This window comes from Trichosurus vulpecula, chromosome 8 (genome assembly GCF_011100635.1).
Source record: "Trichosurus vulpecula isolate mTriVul1 chromosome 8, mTriVul1.pri, whole genome shotgun sequence".
NCBI lineage: Eukaryota > Metazoa > Chordata > Mammalia > Diprotodontia > Phalangeridae > Trichosurus > Trichosurus vulpecula.
The window spans coordinates 61284881-61294565 of record NC_050580.1 but is presented as its reverse complement, the minus strand read 5'-3'; positions in this window follow the sequence as shown (position 1 = coordinate 61294565).

Sequence of the window (9685 nt, the reverse complement as noted above, 5' to 3'; positions counted from 1 at the left end):
ATAAGTAGTGAGTGCCATCGCCACCCAAGTAACATAATCCCTTTGATGGCAACTGTTATTTCATTTTTGTCTTTGTATTTTGGGTGCCAAGAACAATGCCTAGCCCATAGTAGGTGCTTAATAAACTCTTGGTTGATCGAGTTGAAAAACTATGAGAGTAAATTCAGGAGGACTTCCTAGTGAAGGAGGGACTTGAACTGGTACCTGAAATAATGATGACTTCATCATATTGGTAATGTAAATAATAGCTCACACTGATCATAGAATGTTATTCCATCACAGATGAACCAAAAGTGATATTTTAAGGCAAGATTAACAACAAGCAAATGGCTAAAGCAGAGATTGATTAGAGAAATAGTGGGCATGAGAATGCAGAGGGCAGTGTGGTATCTTAGCAAAGGTTAAGGGCTCGGAATCAACTCAACCCAATTGACACTATTAAGCCCCTAACACACCAAACACTGTGCTATGCATTGAGGGTACAAAGACAAAATCAAAATACTCTTTGTCCTCAAAGAGCTTACGTTCTTTTTGGGTGAAGGGAGGGTGACACCATATGTATAAATCAATAAATATGAAATATACACAAGGCAAATACAAATATTGGTGGGAGGAGTCAAGTAGGAAGAGAGTACTCATAATGGGGAGATGAGAAGAAATCTATTACAGGAAGTGGCCTGTAAACTGAGCCTTAAAGAGAGCTAGGGATTTCAGGGGGCATAAGCAAGGAGTTAGGACATTCAAGACAAAAGGGAGAGCCTGTGCAGAGACACACAGGTGGAAGAGGGAATGTTGTGTATAGAGAAAAGCATGGAGATGTGTTTGAAAAGTATGCCAAGTGTATATGGAGGAATAATGTGGAAAATAGTTGGACCCATAATGTTTGCAGTCATTTTTGAGTCATGACTGACTCTTTGTGACTCTATTTGGGGTTTTCTTGGCAAAGATATTGCAGGGGTTTGTCATTTGCCATTTTGCTATTTCCTTCTCCACGTTTTATGCAATACCCATAATATAAAGGGATTTAAATTCCAAACTCAGGTATTTTTATTTTATCTAAGAGGCAACAGAGAGCCACTGAAGCTTCTTCACCTGGGAAAAGACATGGTTAGATTTATGCATTAATTAGTCAACATTAGTCAAGAGACAAGTGTGTTCCAAACCCATCTCTTTCTCTTATTTGATGTCGGATCTCATACAGATTTCTTTGCCTCTCTTTCTTTGTCTAGACAATGGGAATTAGGGCATTATGGCTTTGTTGGGATGATGGCATGATATCAGTAGAGCCGTATAGCTCTGAATTTGAAACTATACCCAAAGTGCTATAAAACTATGCATACCCTTCGATCTAGCAATACCAGTGCTAGGTCTATGTCCCAAAGAAATCCTCCAAAAAGGGAAAGGATCTACTTATTCAAAAATATTTATAGCTGCTCTTTTTGTGGTGCTAAGAATTTGAAATCAAAGGGATGTTCATCAGTTGGGGAATGGCTACACAAGTTGTGGTATACCATTGTGATGGAACATTATTGTGCTATAAAAAGTGACAGGCAGGATAATTTCAGAAAAACCTGGAACAACTTACATGAACTGATGCAAAGTGAAGTGAGCAAAACCAGGGCAATGCTGTACACAATAACAGCAATATTATACAATGAAGAATTATGGATGACTTAGCTATTTCAGCAATCTAAGACAATCCCAAAGGACTCATGATGAAACATCCTATCCACCTCAGAGAAAGAACTGGTATTATCTGAATACAAACTGAAGCATACTGTTTTCCCTTCCTTCTTTCCTTCTTTCCTTCCTTCCTTCCTTCCTGCCTTCCTGTCTTCCTTTGAATTTTTTTGTACAAAATTACTAATATGGAAATGTTTTATATAAGGAGGGAGGGAGGGATAAAATTTGGAACTAAAACTTTAAAATAAAAAACTATGTTAATTGTTTTAACATGTAATTGGGGAAAAAATAAAATTTTATTTAAACAAAACCTTCCAGTTCTGTATAAATGCCAGGTATTTTTAGCTGTTGATCACCATCAACCAAGAACTTGGACTCTGATCACCACCAACTTCCATCTCTCTCTTCCATGAGAAGACAAGGCACTTGAAAGTTGGTGGTTCCATCTGGGTTTGGTTGAAATCTCAGAGATATCTTTGAGTGGAAATTTTTGAAGTCTTAATGCACTTCCATTTGGTATATATTACTTTTCAACCTATCCTAGACCTAACAAAGTGAGATAGTTCAGATCTTATTTTTTAAAAAATGCTTCATTGATGATACAACACCATTCCCTAGCTTTCCACAGATTTATTAACTATAGTAATTAAAGAGATTTCCAGCTTAACATGGCAAATCTCATTGAATTTACAAATTTGTGTCTAGAAAATGAATTATCACAAAGGCTTCCTATTCCTCTTCTCCCCCTCCACATTACTCCCCAACTGACTCCCCAAGTTCATTTTCCATGTAAAAACAAAAATAAAACCTTATACAATCAGTAAAGTATTCAAATCTCATAATAAATAATTGCCCCATGACAAAGTGAAATTGTTCTCCGAAGCATGTTCCTCAACAGCACCATTTTTTTTTACAGACGAAATAAAAGGAACAGATGTTAATACACTTCTGCCAAAACTGCAGTGAGTCCAGAGCTGTGAAACCCATGCTGAAGGAGAGACGTCATTGTAATGAGCGCAGCCCTAGCCCAGCCCAGAGAAGTAAACTCAGGAAACAGTGAGACAACAGGAATGTCCATTGGACACATGCTTTGTCCGTTGATGTCTTTGCTGAAATTGAAGGCGTTTGCAGCCATTGTTGCTAATACATAGCCCTGGCTGCTTTTTAAAAGTTAATTCTACTCATCATCAGCTTTTCTTGTTACACAAATGTCTGCAAATATAGCAAGTATTATTCTCTAAGAGGTGAGGGGATTGGGGGAAAGGCAAGTAAGGTAACTCTAGAGCCAAAGTTTGTAACCTTTCTGGTGTTGGAGACCCCTTTGGCAATCCTCTGGAGTCTACAGACACTTTTTCACACCAATGTTTATAAATGCATAAATGGGGATACAGAAGAATCCTCTTCCTCCTTCCCCCTCTCCTTTCTTCTTCTCCTTTTTTCTTTCTTTCTTTCCTTCCTTCCTTTCCTTCTTTATTTTTCCCTCCCTCCATTCCTTTATCTCTCCTTCCCTTCCTTACTTTCCCTTTCTTCCTTTCTCCTCCCATCATTTTTTCCTTCCTTTCTTTCGCTTCATTCCTTCATCCTTCCTGTCCTTCTTCCCTCCTTAACTTCCTCCCTACATTCCTTTATCCATCCATCCCTTCTTTTTTCTCTCTTTCCCTCTCTCCTCCTTTCATTCTTCCTTTCTTTCCTTCCTCCCCCTCCCTTTCTCTTTCTTCTTTCCTTCCCTCCATCATTTTCTTTCTTTTCTTTCTTCCTTCCCTTCTTTTTTCCTTCCTTTCTTCCTTCTTTCCTTCCTTCCTTTTTGCAAAACTCTTCACAGAATGAATTGGAAATGACCGTAGCAGCCATGAAATCTTCAGATACATCAAAGGAATTCTCACTAAAACATACATCATGAAATTTATTATATTGTAACTATATGATTATTATATAATAGATTTAGAACTGGAAGGAAATTCAGAGATTAGCTAGAAGGAAAAAAGCCAACAACTTTATTTTATAGATGAGGAGTTTAATGGTATTAAGTGAATTTGTCCAATGTCACACAGGTAGTAAGCATCAGAGGTGGGTTTGAATCCGGGTCCTCTGACTCCATATTGAATTTTTCCCCATTGTTCCATATTCAAGTAGACTTGTGGCTTGACCTATGTGCAAGGAGTGGAATAAAGTATGTCATCCAAGGAAGTTGTAATCAAAACAGGAGGTATATCAGAAAATTTGAATGCTGCAGTTATATTCATTTTATACTGAAAAACTTAGAGAAGAAAAATAAACTCCTAAACCAGATGGATTTACAACTGAATTTTATAATTCAAAGAAAAATTAAACTGTAATAACAGGAAAGGAAGATACCCTTTGAATCTTCTATGATAAAAATATGATCTTCATACCTAAGCCAAGGAGAGATAAATCAGAAAAAGAAATTATAGAACAACATGCTATGGACATTGACAGAAAACTTTTGTTTTAAATAAAACATGAGTGAAAAAGGTGCATACATAATTAAGAAGGGATTTTAGCACTTATTCAATGAAGCGCCCTTGAAGAGTTTGGGCTTTTTCTCATTGATTAAATTAGGTAACTAAGGTGGGGCTCCAGGTGGGGCCCATGAAGGGAGGTCTTATTGTATCTTCTCTCCCAAGTAGGACCCAAACCCCTAGCTGTTAGGTGCTAAACTGATGTGGGCGTGAGGCCTTCAAGGTCCTGGGGGAAGTGCTAACTCCAGAGCCAATAGTAAGAGCTTAAGTTCTGGTCTCTCAGATGACATTTGATGATGGCTGAAGAGTACATAAAAAGAGAAGACAGAGCTATTTGCTTAAGGCTCTCACTCTTGGTGGTGCCCTGATGTGGAGACTCCAGGCAGCTGTAAAGTCCTGCAGCTTGTAAACCCCGATGTTGGGACTTTGTTAAACTCTGGTAACTATGCATTGAGATTTGAATCAGACAAGGTCTGTCTGTTGATATTTGTAATTTGTTTGTATTTGCTCTGAAGTTCAGGGTGCTGGCTATTTCCCTTGAACTAAGTGAATGATATTTGTATGCTGGATTAAAGTAAGATTGTTAACCCCTTAATGTTGCTTTCCTTAGTAAAGCAGATCAAAGAACCTGGGCTTGCAGCATTCTGTGAGCTGGTTGTTGTTGGTTTTACACCCCCACAGCAGCTGCTAGCCGGATTGTTGAAATAAAAGGCTACAGCAACTCATTAGAAATATTGTGTACTATGACTAGATTGGACCTATACCAAGAATGAAAGTTTGGTTTAATAGAAAGACTCTAAATAAAATAAACTATGCTAATAATATAAATAACAAAAGCTACATATTATGTAAATAGAGGCTGAAAACACTTGTGACAAACTCTAAAACTATTAAAATTAGAATTAAAATACTAGAAAGCATAAGACTACATGGATCTTCCCTTAATTTAATAAGGAATATCCATGTAAAGCCAAGAGCAAACATTAGATGCAATGAAGAAAAGTTAGAGGTCTTCCGTTAAGAATAGGGTTAAAGCAAGATTACTTATTATCACTATTATTTAAAATAGTAGTACAGATATTGGCTAAAACTTTAAGAGAACAAAAGATAAATTAAGAGAATAATCATAGTATAAAGGAAACAGAATTATCACTTTTTGCAGATGATATGATATTTTACTTAGAAAATGCTGGAATCAACCATAAATTAATTGAAATAATAAATGCAGCAAAATTGTAGGATATAACATAAATCAGAAGCATTTTTATAATGTACAAAAACACAGTAGAGAGACATAGAAAGAAAAATTCCATTGAAAATAGCTATAGAAAGAATAAAGAATTTGGGAGAGTATATACTAAGATACTAGGAACTATGTGACCCCAGCTATAAAATATTCTGTAGAAATAAAGACAGACCTAAATAATTACAGGACTATTCATTGCTAATGGGTAAGTTGAGCCATATTTTGCTCCCTGAGTAAGACTGGATTAGTTTAAATCCCTAGGTACAACCAAGAAGGATCACTTTTTCTAGGTTCTAGCTCTTTGAAGAAGGCAGATTTCTATGTGTGCACCTGAGTGTGCTTTGTCACCTGGAGACCCAGAATCTATGATCTTTAAGTTTCTTTATCTTTGGAGATACTAGCTGAATTGCTGGAGGACACAGTAAGACTAAGTACTGAGAACTGGAGAGGAGTTTATTTGTAGGAGAATGTTTTTAAAGGGCCGTAATATGTATGTTTTGTGTATATAAACATATGTATATAAGTATACACGTAAGTACATGTACATATGCACACATATATTTTACATATTGTGAATGTTTGGATGACAGAGGAATGGAGAGTGGGACTGACAGATAGAGGCAGACAGAGATTAGACACAGTGTTTTTAAAAGAGGCAGAATGCATTAGAATGTTGGGCTTAGCATTAGAAAGATCTGTACTCAAATTCTACCCCTAAAAGTTTTTAACTGTGTGATCCTGGGTAAGTAAATCATTTAATGTCAGTGTAATTCAGGTAATTCCATAGGATGCTACTAGTAATGACAGATTTGCATTGATGGGCAGTGTTCCCACACTGGAAGTCTCACACGGTAGGGAAAAATATCACAGATCCTCCTAAAATGGCATATGGCCATTCAACAAATATTTGAACTCTTTGCTATAGTGGATGGGGTGGTAGACTTGGAATCACCAGAGACCTTGGTTCAAATGAGATGATGTATATAAAGAACATTTAAAGCATTATAAAAAGTTTAGCTATTTTTTGCTGTTTGGAATATATTATCCTAGACACACTGAGATCATATGTATATGCAAAATATCTTATTTATCATTTTTGTTACAAGTTGTTGACCTAGACCATAGTACCAAGGGTGGCGCTCCAACTCAAGTCTCCTAGGGCCAAGATGGAGGCTCATTCCACTGCATACTGCCATATTGGCAAAAGCAAACCATCACCCTTCCCTATCTTTAAATTCCATTCCTAAAGCAGCTATTCCAAGAAGTTTTTATAATGTAATCTATCCCCATTCTGGTCCTTCCAGTCCCTCCTGAAGTCCTGGACAGAGCTCTGAAAGTTGCCACCTTGTGTATAGAAAAGGGGCATTTTGGTTCTTTGCTATTACTTCAAATCTTCAACATAGTGCTATTTGCTGTTACATACTGTTGTTCATTGATTTTGTAGTTGTATCCAACTCTTTGTGACCCCATTTGAGGTTTTCTTGGCAAAGATGCTGGGGTGGTTTGTCATTTCCTTCTCCAGCTCATTTTACAGATGAAGAAACTGAGGTAAACGGGGTTAAGTGACTTGCTCAGGGTACACCGCTAGTAAGCATTTGAGGCCAGATTTGAACTCAGAAAAAGGAATCTTCCTGATTCCAGGCTCTGAATTCTATCTGCTTTGCTACCTAACTATCCAGTGTATTTGTTCAATTGATGTGCATACACTCGACCTCCTAGAAATCCTGAAGAAACATCTTTTGGGAAATAGCTTAATCCACCAATTAACAAGCAGTCAGTTAGTCAACAAACATTTATTTATTAAGCACTTACTATGTTGACAAGCACTGTGCTAAGCTCTGGGAACATATATGTGGGTGTGTCTGTATCCTTATATGCACATATACACATATGTATGTGTATGCATGTATATATGTGTACATATGTATATGCATATTTACATGTGTATATACACATGCATGTATGTGTGTGTATATATACACATATATGCATATACACACACACATATACACAGAGTTATATATACATACACACACACATATATATGCACAAGCATACATACCCCAACAGAAAGAAAGCCAGTCCCTGCCCTCAAGGAGCTTACCATGTAATGGAGGACGATAATCCCCTAAAAGGATCTCTGTGAAGAGGCATGATAGGAGAAGTCCTGTGGAGGTGAATCAGCCCCGCACTCTGGAGAGGAATGAGACCTTTGTCCTGGGCATTGTCCTTCAAATGGAGGTTCTGGGAAGAACCAGCCACTAAGAAGTTGGGGCCTCAGGGGTGGAGAGTGCTTCCAGTGAAATAGTCTGGAAGAGCAGTGAGCTTCCAGGGTAAAGAGGTATCTATGCCATGGAAGAGAAAGTCTTGCTGAGATGTACTTCTTAGTGTTTTCTATGTGCCAGGCATGGAGCTTAGGGCTGGTGATACAAAAACACAAGTGAAATAGTGCTTGCCCTCAGGATGTTTACATTCCAGTGGGTGATATGTGAAAGATCTCTAGAAACAGACAATATAATCTTGGATGAGAAGGCACAAGTAGCACCTTCTGCCACTTGAGTCAAGTATTGAAGAAAAGCAAGGTTTGAGTGTGGAAGTCCAGTGTTGAAGGTTTCCAAGAGGCAGAAAGGAAGAGAGAGGGTCACCCAGCTCAGAGGTGGAGAACCGTGGGAGGAAGAGCAAGTTGGACAGCATGGAAGGATAGTAAAGTATGTTGAGGGGAGTAACAAGTAACAATCCTAGAAATGCAAAACAGAGGAATTAATATTTGATTCTGGAGGTAGTAGGGAGACATAAGAGTTTATGGAGCAGAAGAGTGACATGGCCAGATCTGTACTGTTGGATGGTCACTTTGGTGGCCATGTGAATGGTGGATTGGAGTGGGCATAGACAGACTTGAGACAGAGAGACCAGTGAGGAGGCTATTGTAGTAGTCCAGGTGACAGATCATGAGGGCTTAAACCAGATGCTAGATACCTAAGTGAAAAGAAGGGCACATATATGAGAGATTATGGAGAGAGAAAAGACAAGATTTGGCAAGAGATTCAATATGGAAGTGAGTAAGAATGAGGGATCAAGGATGACTCTGGAGTCTGAGGGTTGGAAGGGACCCCAGAAGTCACCTCGTCCCATAGATACTAGGGCAAGAGTCTCTCCACAGAATCCCTGACAAGAGGCCATCTACCCTTAACCTGAAGACGCCCTGTGATGGGAAACCTGCCATCAGCCAGGGCAGGCTATTCCACTTGGGGATGGTTAGCTCAGCAGCCTGATTGGGAAATATATTTCCCCATCCCATGTGTATTCTTTTTGGTTGTTTTAAGAAAGGTAGATGGGAATGTATAAGGAGAGTAGATTGGGATTATCTGAGGCTACAGAAAATCTAGACTTACTTATCAGGAAAATGAGTTCTCTGACTGGATCCAGGTAACAAAATTCTCCTTATCAGTGGGCAGCAGAGTGTATGAGATACCTCTATATGAGGCAGAATAACCAGTGACCAGATCAGTGCCCTCTCTGAAGGTTAAACCATCCCACGTGGAGAGCTCCTGGGGTTCTTGGTGAAGAAAGCCTCAAGGCAGCCCTGTTAGTCACTGATTTTCTCCATAGAACCTTTTCAACTACACTCCCTCCCAGAGGACCAAGAATATGATACAGCTGAGACTATTAACATGTGGAATTAAGATGAATAATACATGGAACCCTCCAAATGTGAATGATGAAAAGCAGGCTTCAAACAAAATAATATGAAATGGGACAAATGAAATGTCATCATCCATGGCCCATAGCACCAAGCACACCACACACTCACACATACACAGGCATAGACCCGCACTCTTCACTTTACTCTTCACTCTCCTACCTTGTAATTGGTGCTCAATAATTATTAGTTTATTAACTCAGCATTTCATTCTTTTTTTTGGCAGGGCAATTGGGGTTAAGTGACTTGCCCACGGTCACACAGCTAGTACATGTGTCAAGTGTCTGAAGCTGGATTTGAACTCAGGTCCTCCTGACTCCAGGGCCGGTGCTCTACTCACTGCGCCACCTAGCTGCCCCTCAGCATTTCATTCTTAAGAAAGCGGACCCACATAGGAGATTGTTCTGTATAGTGATATGGTGGAAAGAACACTGGCTCTGGCAAGTCAAGGTACCTGGGTTCAAATTCTGCCTTTGTTAGTGACTGTGAAGAAAAGCAAGGTTTCCAAGAGCTGGAAATGAGGAGAGAGAGAGCCTTCTAGGAAGGAGAGACAACACCTATGGGTCTCAGTTTTCC